Source organism: Schistocerca serialis, chromosome 9 (assembly GCF_023864345.2).
Source record: "Schistocerca serialis cubense isolate TAMUIC-IGC-003099 chromosome 9, iqSchSeri2.2, whole genome shotgun sequence".
Lineage (NCBI taxonomy): Eukaryota > Metazoa > Arthropoda > Insecta > Orthoptera > Acrididae > Schistocerca > Schistocerca serialis.
The window spans coordinates 493,711,908-493,726,725 of NC_064646.1; the positions used below are offsets into that span (position 1 = coordinate 493,711,908).

General features: G+C 43.0%; 1 protein-coding gene across 1 annotated transcript in view; it reads right to left on the reverse strand.

The window, feature by feature from the left end:
- The window catches only part of LOC126419733 (GAS2-like protein pickled eggs), an 817,704-nt gene extending 807,957 nt beyond the window's left edge, over window positions 1–9,747 (reverse strand). Inside the window, exon 1 of the mRNA XM_050086911.1 lies at window positions 9,550–9,747. The gene's annotated coding sequence lies outside the window, so the exon portion shown is untranslated. The remainder of the gene's footprint in view (window positions 1–9,549) is intronic.
- Window positions 9,748–14,818: the final 5,071 nt, after the last annotated feature.

The window sequence follows — 14,818 nt, forward strand, 5'->3', positions numbered from 1 at the left end:
TTTTACGTTTCATTTCTAAGTTTTTTTTTCTCTTTTACGATCCTCTTATTGTGATTTTTTCTTCCGGGATATTTCTACGAAAGTTATTAGAAAATACTGTGTCAACACAATTTTAGAAAAATGTGTGACCATAGGCTGCACTAAAATGATAGCAGAAAGAGCACTGAACCCAGACTTGCAGTATGTACTAAAGGCATTGCTCGTACGCCACTGCCGACAGCGAAAGGTGTGTTCATATTGTTGAACGTACCCTCCGCCGCGCGTGAGCGGCTGGTGACATCACACTAAACTGTCGTCACAATTTATGTGAATTGCGCGTTATGGGAGGTGCTCGTTAAGCCAGTTTCCACTGTACTTCTGGCGATGAGTCACCGTCCAAGCAATCCTCGACCGTGTCATAAATTCAGTTTTGATACCTCATATTGTGATCTAACGACTGACAACAAACTAGGGTGAGGTACCGTGTGACGCTCGCTTGTTGGGATGCGGGCGCCACACCCTCGCTGCGGAGCCGGCCGGCCGCCGAACGACCGGACCGGAGTGTCCGCCAGCTGGCCGTGCGACTCTCGCTTTCGTTACGAGCCAGCCAGCTGGCCGGCGGGGGCGGGGGCGGCGGTCCGGCCGCTTCTGCCGCCGAGCCGTGGCGCGGGGCGACGCCACCGACCCCCTCCCCAACCATCACACTACGGCCGGTCCCACGACACTCCCCCTGTACGCTGCCCGCTCAGCAAGAGCGGTCGCTGCCCTCCGAACCGCCGTTGCCTCAGTGCTGATGCAAACAAACGCCAGTCGTTTTCGTGTAAGTAGGGAGCAGAGGCCCAATAATGACGACAAACAGGTGCATATGCTTATCGGCTAGCAAATGTGGCGAGAGTTTTTAACACTCGTAAATAAAAATCTTTAAACTACACTGAAGAGCCAAAGAAACTGCCTAATATCGTACAGGGCCCCCGCGAGCACACAGAAGCGCCGAAATACGACGTGGCATGGACTCCATTGATGTCTGCAGTAGTGCTGGAGGGAACTGACACCACGAAGCCTGCAGGGCTATTCATAACTACGTGAGAGTACGAGGGGGTGGAGATCTCTTTTGAACAACACGTTGCAAGGCATCCCAGATATGCTCAATAATGTTCATGTCTGGGGAGTTTGGTGGCCAGCGGAAGCGTTTAAACTCAGAATAGTGTTCCTGGAGCCACTAGAAATTCTGGACGTGTAGGGTGTCGCATTGTCCTGCTGGAATTGCCCAGGTCCATCGGAAGGCACTATGGACTTCTCAGAGTCGTATCAGGGGTCTTATATCACTCCAACTGCGTACGCCCCACACCACTACAGAGCTTCCACTAGCTTGAACAGTCCCCTGCTGACATGCTACGTCCGTGGATTGATGAGGTTGTCTCCAGACCCGTAGACGTCCATCCGCTCGAAACGATTTGAAACGAGACTCGTAGACCACACTAAGGATGCCACGTTATTATAGGAGGAGACTTGAAGGACTAACAAGCATTTAAGGTACCATCTGTTTCAGTTACCCATGTGTTTAGTGAACCAGTCGGAATAACATGGGACAGTGTATTACAGAAACAATACAATCAGAAAATTGAGGCTATTTTGCACTCTTGCAGGTTGTTCAAATGTGTGTGAAATCTTATGGGATTTGACTGCTAAGATGATCAGTCCCTACGCTTACACACTACTTAACCTAAATTAACCTAAGGACAAACACACACACCCATGCCCGACGGAGAACTCGAACATCCGCCGGGACGAGCCGCACAGTCCATGACTGCAGCGCCTGAGACCGCTCGACTAATCCTGCGCGGCTGCAGGTTGTTATGAATTCTCTAGTTACAAAAACAACAGCCTCAGAAGTACACTATTTCCTCACATGACCAGTTGCTAGATATGGGTAGAAGTGTACATAATAACTGAAGCAGATACAACCAGAGAGGATATGGGCGAAAAACTCTGCGGATAGTCTATGGGCTTGTGAGTGTGGAAAATACAAGCATGAATTACAGTAGCCTATACAGAGGAAAGATATTCTTATATCTATATGTATGGGGATAAGCTGGTTAGGACACATGACGAGGATGGCAGGTGTCAGGACAGTGCATAAAAGGAAGAGCCGATGGACTAAGCGTTGGCTGACCTTACAGAGCTGGAGGAGAAAACGGAAAAGCAGAAAACAGAGACGTACTAGAAACATGCTGTCAAGGAGGCCAAGGCACATCACATACGTCAAGTGCAACGGCGACACAGAAGAAATCACTTTCACGTCCAAACTATAGCTACGACTGCCGACTGAGGTAGTTCGGCCCGAGGTGAGACAAGGAAATCGACAAACTCTTAATTTAAAGTATTAATTTAATCGCTTAATAAAGAGATCATCTCCCATCCCCCGCCTTTGGCGAGACCTTTGAAGCATACAAACTGTGGGGGTACAATGTTTTTAATTGTGCAACTAGTCTAATAAGGTTGGTTGGTCCGTGGGATTAAAGGGACCAGACTGCGACGGTCATCGGTCCCAGTCTAATAAGGAATTTTCTTTCACTATACGCGTTTCTTTTTATTGAGGCAAAACGCGGTCAACGATACGAAAGTTACAGGTATTTTTTCTACTTTGTTATCTTGAAATTTTAAATATTTTTACTGGCTGAAATCCAGTAACCGTGCGTTAACTTAATTACAGAATATATGTGCAGCCACCTCCGTTGCGTAAAATTGTTGTCAAATTTCGTTATCTGTGAAGAATTTGAAAAAAAAAAGTTTTGTTTTCAAATTAATGAGGTGGAATTCGTTTACCTGCGGCATATACTCGTATGTTTCGCAGCTACGCTGATGTGTCGCCTACTTGCACGCCTTACAAGATTCTTCACTTTTTTGGAGTGGTGTCCCTGACCATCTGCTTTGTTTACGTAGCATTTTTCGCACATGGTGATAAGTTCTGGGTTACCCTCTACTCTGGACTACAGGCACCCTTTCTTATACACAAGTCGGCAGTGAGTGGAAGTCTTGTTGGAGGGTCCATCCCGCCAACCACTGGAAACGATTTAAACGAGGCATGGAAAACATAAGTCGTGGTACCGTTGTACGAGAACTGAAACCACTCTTCAGAACACAACCTTCCACATCGTAGAAGGTATCTGGCCGCGGTGACTAGACGTCAATTTCAAGTCGCTATGCTCACTGCGAGTGGCAAAACAATCTTCGGCCACGATCATTCCACGACTTCTTTCCCCAAAATTCACACGGTGCGTAATAATAATATGCAAAAGCATCTTCGATTGTGTGTCAGGGTCACTACTCTTCACTATATACAAACGATGTGCTGGAGATGGCGTTGGGAACGTCAGTGTGGCTTCTTGCGAATGATTCTGTTATAAAAGGTGGACCGGAATTCCACTGCCAAAATTTCGTCACGGCAATCTTCTGTTGGTAACTTCTTCCGTTTCAAGCTTGCATTCAGTACTGCTCTGTTCTGTCTCGGGTTTATTTTGTTTCCAGCCGTATTAGTTGTACGTTGACAGACACACAGCAGTACTATAGGCGCTTCTACTGATGAAAAGCTGTCCGATACGCGCCTCGTGTGCTGTTCCACACAATACGAACTGTTCCCATAGCTGCAGCCTCCACACCACAGCGCATTCGCACCTGTCAGTGTTGTTGCCTTAGTCTGTATTTAGTGTTGTACGTTTCGGTAACCGCACATTACAGGCCTTTTCATCGTTGAGAAGGTACGTCGAAGAGCCAAAGAAACTGGTACACCTGCCTTATTTCCTATAGGGCCCCCGTGAGCACGCAGAAACGCCGCAACACGACGTGGCATGGACACGACTAATGTCTGAAGTAGTGCTGGAGGGAACTGACACCATGAATCCTACAGGGCTGCCTATGAATCCGTAGGAGTACGAGGGGTTGGAGATCTCTTCTGAAGAGCACCTTGCAAGGCATCCAAGATATGCTCTATAACGTTAACGTCTGGGGAGTTTGATGGCCAGGGGAAGTGTTTAAACTCAGAAGAGTCTTCCTGGAGCCATTCTGTAGCAATTCTGGACGTGTGGGGTGTCCGTTGTCTTGCTAGGATTGCCCAAGTACATCGGAACGCACAATGATATGAGTGGATGCAGGTGATCAGACAGGATGCTTACGTACGTGTCACCTCTCAGAGTTGTATCTAGACGTATCAGGGGTCCCATATCACTCCAACTGCACACGGCCCACCCCATTACAGAGCCTCCACCAGCTTGAACAGTCCCCAGCTCAAATGCAGGGTCCATGGATTCATGAGGTTGTCTCCACACTCGCAGATGTCCATCCGCATCATGTTTCCAGTCATTAACAGTCCAATGTCGGTGTTGACGAACCCAGGCGAGGCTTAAAGCTTTGTGTCGTGCAGTCATCAAGGGTACACGAGTGCGTTTTCGGCTCCGACATCCCATATCGATGATGTTTCGTTCAATGTTTCGCTCGCTGACACTTGTTAATGGCCCAGCATTGAAATCTGCAGCAATTTGCGGAAGCGTTCGACTTATGTCACGTTTAAGGAGTCTCTTCAGTCGTCGCTGGTCCCGTTCTTTGCAGGATCTTTCTCCGGCCGTAGCGATGTCGGAGATCTGATGTTTCACCGGATTCCTGATATTCACGGTAAACTTGAGAAATGCTGTGTCCCATCGCTCGTGCGCCGACTATAACACCACGTTCAAACTCACTTAAATCTTTATAACCTGCCATTGTAGCAGCAGTAACCTATCTAACAACTGCGCCAGACACTTGTGTTGTATAGGCGTTGCCGACCGCAGCGCCGTATTCTGCCTGTTTACATATCTCCCTATTTGCTTGCGCATGTCTACACCAGTTTCTTTGGCGCTTTAGTGTATTTCCACAGAAACAACTGGGCTGACAAAACAGATAAATTATAATTTCATCATCACTGTGAAACGTGCTACCAGAGACTACGGGTTCCTTATAGTAAAACACTCACAAAATATCACCGAAACATCTAAATTTTATCGATGGAATGAGATGAAATGATTAGGGCAAGACATATAAGCCCATTCCCCAAGCGAAGAAAAATCTTCCACGAATCGAACACAAGACCCTGCCGTCAAGAGGTAACGATGCCAACCGCTACACCACGAGGTGCGGAAAAAACGCTAGAATATCGTAGCAACACGCAGATAAACCTCCAGAGCACTCGAGGCCTGGTGCAGAAACTGGCAGTTGACCCCGGACAAAACGTAAGGTATTATGACTAAATATGCGGAATGAGCCACTACTGTTCGGTTGAACGTCTGAAAATGAGTCGCTGGCAATAACAACAACCATACAATACCTAGAAGCATGCACGACGAGAAATCTAAATTGAAATGCGGGTAATAAGTGAGACTTGTTGAGCACTCCTCGGCACTTTGGTATCCGTATCCGGTAGAGTTAGTACAGAAGATCCAAAGAAGAGTATTGCATTTCGTCGCAGATTCTTTTTGGTAAGCACGTGAGCCTCGCGGAGGTTGTCATACGGCTCCCCCGATACACGGCAAGACGGGCGCAGCCCGTCAAGGGAGGGTTAGGCTCGCTGCTAAAATTCCGGGGGCATATCTTCCAAGAAGAGTGAAGCAACGTACTGCTCCTCTCCTTGTACATCTCGAGAAGTGACTTAACGGAAAAACCAGTGAGATTCCAGTTCATAAAGAGCTTTGCCCGCAAATCTTTCTTCGCACGCGCCATCCGCGAACCAAGCACGTAAGATGATGGGAAACGCAGGAAAACTCAAAAGTATCCTCCGGAACATACCGTATGGGGACTTGTGGAGTACACATGTTACACAAGAAGAAACTTTTGCGCTCGTCTTAGACAACTGTAATGCCTGATAGTATGTTCCCTCGAATCAAGCCTATCATTCTTAACAAAATTTCTCTTGCCGAAATGTGCCCGACTGTGTACACGTATAATTGCTGCGAAGAGAGGGAAGAAAACAAATCTCATAAGAAGACTATGATGGTGACAACCACATAATGCCAAGCGAATTTTCAACGTATGAACTATTAAAACAAAACGCACAGGGCCAAGTTTTTACGGTTCGCGATCATTGATGTACATGATTGATTATTCATCCCATAGTAAGTTAAATAACGATGCGGGGACAGGAATGAGTGAGCTTCGAAGATGGTTCGGTTCAGAAAGAGAGTCACTTCAAGCAACATACGGTATTTACTCTCCAAATTAAAAGAAGCGAAAAAAACTTGCACTTGGGGCGTATTACTTCGCTTAGAATACGAATTGTACAGCAGGGGAAAACATTAGGCACAATTTATGGCTCCCCGCACTTGGGACAAGCGACACCGGACTGTTTTAGCGGGCGACGGTAACAGAGTTTACGCGATACTTAAGAAAATACAGAGGGACCCAGTTCGCGCAGGAACACAAATTGACGAATAAGTATCGTTCCCACCATCTGCGGCGCTCTGTTCCATTTCTCTCTTTGGAGACGTTCCACATGTCGGCGGCAGGCGCGAGAAATGTAATACACGCAAATGCGGTGAACCGCGTCTTTAGCGGACAGAGAAGCCAGGCTCTTTGGCTCGTATAATCCCAGCGCGCCAGTCCGTTCTTAAAAGGGTGTAGCCGGTACTTTTTGTCAAAGGGAGGATCCGATTTGTTAAGGATGACCTTAATGAGGCTCATATTTTTAATTTATTCTGATAACACTTTATTTATTTATTCCGTGTACATAACAAAAAAGTAGAATGCGATTACTACAGTACATTTCGTCGCCAAGCGAATTAAAATTCTAGTATCACGTATTCCCTCTTTGCAAACAAAGCACAGCTCAGTCTTCTACCATAACGTCCACTACCCCGACGCACAAGAATGTTAACGTTGGAACTTCCAAAATTAAAAGGCTTCATACCTCTTTTGACAGTAGCTATCTTTCTCCTATTACATCCTTGTACTTAAATTTATGGCTTATCTGAAACTACATCAAAGCATCCCAAGCTTTTCAGTTCAGTCTCAAACTTTAAATTGAAAGTCTTCAATTTTCTTGAGTGATAAAGAACTTCTTTTTAAATTATTATTTCAACGGTCAACTTGAAACTATAGTAAGCAATTTTATTTATACAACAAAATTGAATACAAGAATACCAAGAGCCATAGTTTTGGGATCTTAACATTGATTCACGTATTGTGCTCAATTAGACGTCTTCTAACGCGACGCCGTAAAAGAGTTTGTGTTTATCCATAATAATGTGGGTAATACAGTCTTTGGAGCTAATAAGCTCCTCTACGATGTACAACAGACGTTGTTGTTTATTTACAAATACGTTAGAGTTGCGACAATTAGCTTCAATGTTCCTAGGATATTACGAATAAGACATTTTACAGCGGAACAGACATATATCGCAGTTCCAGAAGTGAACCATTTTTATGCACAGATACATCGTACAAAATAACGACCGCTAGCTGCCTTCCAATGTAAATATCGCTGGACTACGCATACTGCGTAAACCATACGCACCAACGTTAATCTTAAGTCCTGTTTGCCCGAGAAATAAATAACTACTCCTGAAACCGAGAGAAGTACGATCACAAAAGAAACGAAAAAATTATTATTCATATCACGATATCTACAACTAAAAAAAAATAAATTTTGAAGATAATCAGAGATCATCTGAAAAAGCTTCAGTTATTATAGTGTTACAAGAGCGTAAATAGATTATCGACCAATGGTGTGGGTGCGGGGGGGGGGGGGGGGGGGGGGTGGCGAGCGAGGGGGGGGGGGGGGGTGTTGGACGGGGATGCAGGGCGCAGACGGCTACGATGATTTCAAGCAATCCGCTAAAAAAACACTCTTACAAACGAGAACGTGCTGTCATCACATACTCCTAATGCTCTCCATTAAGCCCATCCCACCGTTCCGTATCGGAGCAAGTTTTCATAGCTGAGTACTGCCCGGATGTGCAGATTGCGCGATATTTTGCCATTTCGGCCTACAAATGATAGAATTTTGTCTGATTATTTTAAAGAAATGCAAGCATCGCCGACCGGGCGATACTTTTGTTGATAGACGCTATTTTTGGGCGACACTTGTAAACCCAAGCGTATTTTACGACACTGATTTTAGTTTAATGTTATTTATAGTGACGTTTACGGACTCCGCTGCCTTGTGAAATACTGAAATATTGCTACCTCCGAAGTTCTACCAGCCTCTAAATAACGACTCCAGTGCTAACATTAAACTGCTATAGATAGGTAATCAGACTATTATAATAGTGCATGCATATTTTTAGCTTACCATAACGCTAGTGGAGGAATCAAGCGGTTTTCAGCTTCTTTCTTGTTACAAACTTATCCATAATGAGACACTTATCACAACAGCTCACTGAACAAAAGCTATAAAAGGCAGCACTTTCATTAAATTCAACTGCAAGTAAGAAGAGAACTAATTAACAAAACTGCAACTAAGCACAAGTAAGGCCAAGAATTAATTACTATAATTTGTGTTGCTAGTTTCAATCTATCGATGGCATTGTAGACTATCGATAGTGCGTAACCCTTTCTCATCATCTGGCTGAAAATTAAAATATCTTTTAATTTGTCTATACGGAACTAGGTCGTGTGTAATTCAACTTAGGTGATGGGGGGTCCAGATCCCCCCCTTCCCTCTTTGGCTATGTCCTTGGTCTGCACTGTGAAGATGTTTATGAACGCAATTATTGCGGTACGGCGTAGCACCTAGTACTGCTATCACTACGAACAACAGATTGTAGTTGCGTCGAACTCTGCTCTTCCGGCTCGCTCTTTAGCGTTAAAAGCACGGCGCATAAATTATGACTGTAATTTACGAATTTCACCACCAGTTTCACCGGGAACTTGTTTTACGAACGTTGAACGCAGTTCCCCAGTGCTCGAGTTAACAATAGTCGACTATAGAACACTGCCGAAAAAAAAACAACATTCAACCGTATAACAATCATCCGTGTTTCTACACATATGAATGATTATCTTCGCCATTGAAATGATTCGAAAACAACGGCAGTGTTTACGTCTGCAGTCGTGCCGCGGCCTCCCAACAATGACTAGTTTTTGCAAGTTACGCCCAGTCCCGGCATCGTCACAAGATTGGCTGTCCTCGAAACACTCGTATGTACTGGGACAACAATGATCGTCACATCAGTTTTATTCCGATAATTTTGAAGCCACCAAATATTCTGTATCTTTATATTGGCGTACTGCGTGTTTTTGAACCTACGTTGTTGCCGTTTGTTGCCTACAATCTACATCTCGAACTCGCAGACTCGGTAATCCCCTCGGACAAAGACCAATCATTTTTCACGCAAAATGGTGTATTTTTAGAAAAAAAAGCTACACTTTATCGGCATTTACAAGGGGAATCAGTGACATTTTTCAGCTAGATGTCTCTCACACAACAGATCAAACGCGCTTCTGCTTACAACTCTGATCTCACATGAGCGGTATGGCATCCCTCTTCTACATGCGAAAAGAACCTTTAAAAATACAGCGTAAAAATTACAACGTACTTGTACTTACCAAATTTTGTTGACAATTTTATTTCCAAAAAGGTGCTACGACGTCCGCTCCTCTGGTTTTACGCACAGACAGTATTAAACCGAAGCACTTCCCATTACAGTAAACGCAAAATACACATAAAAGTAACGAGACGTTCTCCTCAAAGAGCACGCGACAGCGCCATAACGTGAAATTCGCAACGCGCCGCAACACAGTCGAGCCTCCGCAATGGCGAAACGTGAACTGAACTCGCGCTGTCTTCGGCTCGTGTTTTTGTATACCGCCGCCAGCTGACTGGAGACCGACCAGTGAGCGCAACGGTGCCACCTAACGGCCGACCGGCGAACTAGCAAAAAAATCAGCTGATTGTAGATCCTTACTGACAATGTACACTGCCATCTGTTGCCTACACGCGGGAACTGGCCAGTCAACGAAGTGGTACCAGCGAGACGCTGGCAGGTTACGGCATTAGATCTACAGGAGATTCTTTCCCTGGTTGATGTGCGTAAAGGCACTGGCATCTGTAAAGCATTCGCCCACAAAGCTGGAAATTATTGCTCCTCGTGAGTTCACGGACGTGCAATGCAGAATATTCGTCAGCAGAAAGCATATAATAATGTTCTGCAAGTAATTACGTTTGTGCAAGAAGTCTTGTAATGCAAGGACAATCTTAAACGCATAAGCTTCCCACAAATGCATAAAAATGAAAGATTGCTGTTTTTTTTTTTTTTTTTTGCTTATAACAAACGCAAATATACTTTTACATTCGCTTGACACAGGTTACGAGAGTCGGTTTCGCTTATGCGCAACTTAACAACAAATTCTGTCGGAAATTTCTGAAAAACATATGAATAATGTACGCCAGACGGCAGCTTATTGTAAAAGACAGCAATTGTTGCCGGCAGTTGCCTACACATTGCACGTTGCACGTTACGACTGGCCATAAAAGAAGGGGATGCCAGATTTACTTTTCAGTTAGTTAGAGCACAGTTCGAGTAATAAAATACCACCCAGGGAACAGAGTACTGCCTGCAACAGCATTACTGTTACAATTACTGTGTAATTCAACTGTCACCTTCAAAAGCTAGAAATATTATGCCCCAAACGACTGAACTACAGAAAACGAGTACCATCATACACCAGCAAGTTAAACATATGGATGAACTGAATTGATTATGGCGGTACGAGGTAACTCTTGGAAAGAAGTGCTAGACGCCGGGGAGGGGCAACTGTTACATCTCATGCGGTGGAGGAAACAAAGTACAGTTTCTTGCAAAATAAAATTAAAAATTATTGACCAACTGTATTTTTCAATAAAAAACATACCAATGCTACCACTATAAAATGAGTATTTTGTGCAGTTTGTATGAGGTTTGTACATAGTTTTTTACTGTTAGGCAAGTAATGTTCAGATACTTGCAAGTCCTTTCTATGTACACATTTTAGTATATTTTGACACTGCATAGTAACATCATTAAGTAGAAGAATTAGAATCTATAGCCATCACACACTTCCAATTACATGGAGAATAATCGATAAAAAGTTATGATATTTCATGAGATACAGCTCTGGGCAGAGTCGGTAGCAGTCAATATGATCTGGCTCCCTTCAGACTGATAATGAATAATTGTTACATCTGTTTGTGTGGCAGGGGAGGACGCGAGTACAGTTTGCAAAGTTTTTTTTCTTTTCCAAGGCTTGAAAAGCATCTTACAGACTGTATCCACAAGCCATTACTCATTTCTTTGCAAATGACTGTCACCATACAGCTAAAAACAAAACTGTATGATCCTAGGCTATATCTTTCGTCTTCATTGGGCAGTTCTTTCTTATTTATGTTTCAGGGGAGCACAAATATACAAAGATTTCCCTATTGGCAAATGAGTACAAGCAAATTATCTACATCAGTAAAATATAGTATTATGATGCACCCGATATTCTGCAACCTGTCGGTCAAGTACATGGCCAATTCCTTCACAATATAAGCCCTCTCACCACCAGCATTTCTCAGCTCTATGAGTGCATACTGTTCTATTGTGTGACAGTTCGATTCCTACCGTACACTTGCCATGCTAGTGGAAAGTAGCAACACCTGCCATAGTGGTATTCATGTAGACACACTTGTATTTAAAAACATGAAGTACACTTGCCCAATGTGACCAATATCTATGGTATGAATTACTGTAAATATAATACCAGATAACAATTGATTAGCATGTCAAGTTTTAAGCTGTAGCATAAATATGACATATCATCTAATTACACCAGAAATTAGAAATCTCTTGAGACCAGAAACCTTTGCAGTGTTGGTTGCAAGTGAGAATAGGCTGAAGCAATGAATCAAAATTTATACAAAGACCATGATTCAAATCTGTGTCTCCTGCTCACTAGACAGATGCTCTAACCACTGTCCCACCTTCCCTAATACAAACTCTAATTTGTGATGGCCCAGCCAGATTTAGCACATATAATGAGGACCTTGCCAAATGTCAAGGATTCTGAAAATATTGATCATACAAAAACCCCAACTCACACTTCTCTAACATTACAGCCTGAAAGCCATGAATTGCACCATCAGGTTGATGTATTTCTGGAGTTCCAAAACATACTGGACTCAGTACCATATGAATGCTCGATAATGAATGTATGATCGTGAGTGTTATTAAATGAGATTCGTGGCTAAACTGAATATTTTTCGATAGAAAGAGTAGAATATGTCATCTTGGATGGGGAGTTGTGGATAGATGTAGAAGAAGTAACTGCAGGAATGCCCCAGGGAAGTATGTTGGGTCCCTTACTGTTCATGTTGTACATTCAGGGCCCTGCAGGCAATATCAGAATTTCTGCATATGATGCAGTTACTGATAATGAAAAGTTGTGTGACAAAAGTTGTTGAAACACTCAGTTCAATCTCGATAAGATTTCAAAGGTGCACAAAGACTGTGACCTTGCTTTAAATATTACTGTTGTGGTCTTCAGTCCAGAGACTGGTTTGATGCAGCTCTCCATGCTACTCTATCTTGTGCAAGCTTCTTCATCTCCCAGTACTTACTGCAACCTACATCTTTCTGAATCTGTTTAGTGTATTCATCTCTTGGTCTATGTCTATGATTTTTACCCTCCAACCTCCCTCCAATACTAAATTGGTGATCCCTTGATGCCTCAGAATATGTCCTACCAACCGGTACCTTCTTCTAGTCAAGTTGTGCCACAAATTTCTCTTCTCCCCAATTTTGTTCAATACCTCCTCATTAGTTATGTGATCTACCCATCTAATCTTCAGCATTCTTCTGTAGCACCACATTTTGAAAGCTTCTATTCTCTTCTTGTCTAAACTATTTATCGTCCAACTTTCATGTCCATACATGGCTACACTCCATACACATACTTTCAGAAATGACTTCCTGACACTTAAATCTATACTCGATGTTAACAAATTTCTCTTCTTCAGAAACGCTTTCCTTGCCATTGCCAGTCTACATTTTATATCCTCTCTATTTCGACCATCATCATTTATTTTGCTCTCCAAATAGCAAAACTCATTTACTACTTTAAGCGTCTCATTTCCTAATTCCTGCAGCATCACCCGATTTAATTAGACTACATTCCATTATCCTCGTTTTGCTTTTGTTGATGTTCATCTTATATCCTCCTTTCAAGACACTGTCCATTCTGTTCAACTGCTCTTCCAGGTCCTTTGCCGTCTCTGACAGAATTACAATGTCATCGGCGAACCTGAATGTTTTTATTTCTTCATGGATTTTAATTCCTTCTCCGAATTTTTCTTTTGTTTCCTTTACTGCTTGCTCAATATACAGATTGAATAGCATCGTGGATAGGCTGCAAGCCTGTCTCACTCCCTTCGGGACCACTGCTTCCCTTTCTTGCCCCTCGACTCATAACTGCCATCTGGTTTCTGTACAAATTGTAAATAGCCTTTCACTCCCTGTATTTTACCCCTACCACCTTTAGAATATGAGAGAGAGTATTCCAATCAACATTGTTGAAAGCTTTCTCTAAGTCTACAAATGCTAGAAATGTAGGCTTGCCTTCCCTTAATCTATTCTCTAAGATAAGTCTCTAAGATAAGATAAGTCGTAGGGTCAGTATTGCCTCAGCTTCAAATATTAAGAAATAAAACTTGTGCGCTTCACAGAATGCAAAACTATAGTAGTTTATGATTACAATAACGGTGAGTCACAAACAGTATCAACCAACTCATACAAATATATTACTGTAACCACTTGAAGGGATATGAAATGAAATTATCGCATCGTCTCAGTCACAGGTAAAACAACTGGCAGACTTCAATTCATTAACAAACTACTAATAAAATGCAATCAGTATACAAATTAGATTGCTAAAAACCACTCGTACGTTCAGTCTTAGAATATTTCTTTAGTGTGTTACCCCATAGCTAAATGATGAAAATGAACATATGGAAAGAAGGGCAACGCAGGTGGTCACAGGTTTCCCAACCCACTGGAAAGCCTCATCCAGACACTGAAAAAACTGAACTGTTGGAAGCTTGAAGATTGTGCCAACTATCTGGCAAAAGCTTAATTACAAAGTTTGCAGAACCAGCATTACCTGAAGAATATACGAACATACTTAAACCCCCAACATAATCACTGTCAAAGGGACCACTAAGACAAGATTACCTAATTACAGCGCACCGAGGCATTTACTATTTGTGCACTCCAAGCAGACATTCAGAGCATTGGCTGACAAGAGTGACCGTAAAGCAGTCTGCCATTTACGGTCACTTGTATCAACCAATGTGTTGATTACTATTTCGGATTGCACGAATAGTATGCGATAATTCTTTCAGCACTCCATGCGCTTATGGAATGGGGAAAAAAGAGACTTTGCAAGATGTGTTATTAATGGATGTAACCTCTGTTATGTACTTCACAGTGGTTTGCGGAATACAGATATGGATGTAGGTGAGTAGAGGGGATGTTGCTGAGCGTTTCCTATTGTCACTCTAGTGATGATAAATGCAGCAATTACCACCTTACAGGTCTATGGGACACTGTTGGATCAATGGTTTATAGGAAGAAATTGGTAACATCTGTAGTAACATGACAGGGGCAGATATATTTCTGTTAAGTTTTGTGAAGTTAAGCAGTTACTTCTTGGTCGAATATGTCTATGACTTTCAATGATATCACCTTATAATGAGCAATGCATTCACATTCATGTGTTATAATATAGAGGCATATTTTGTAAAGAAGATTCTACCACAACACAGTGCTGGTAACTGCTACCCACTGTTCTAGGCAGCAGT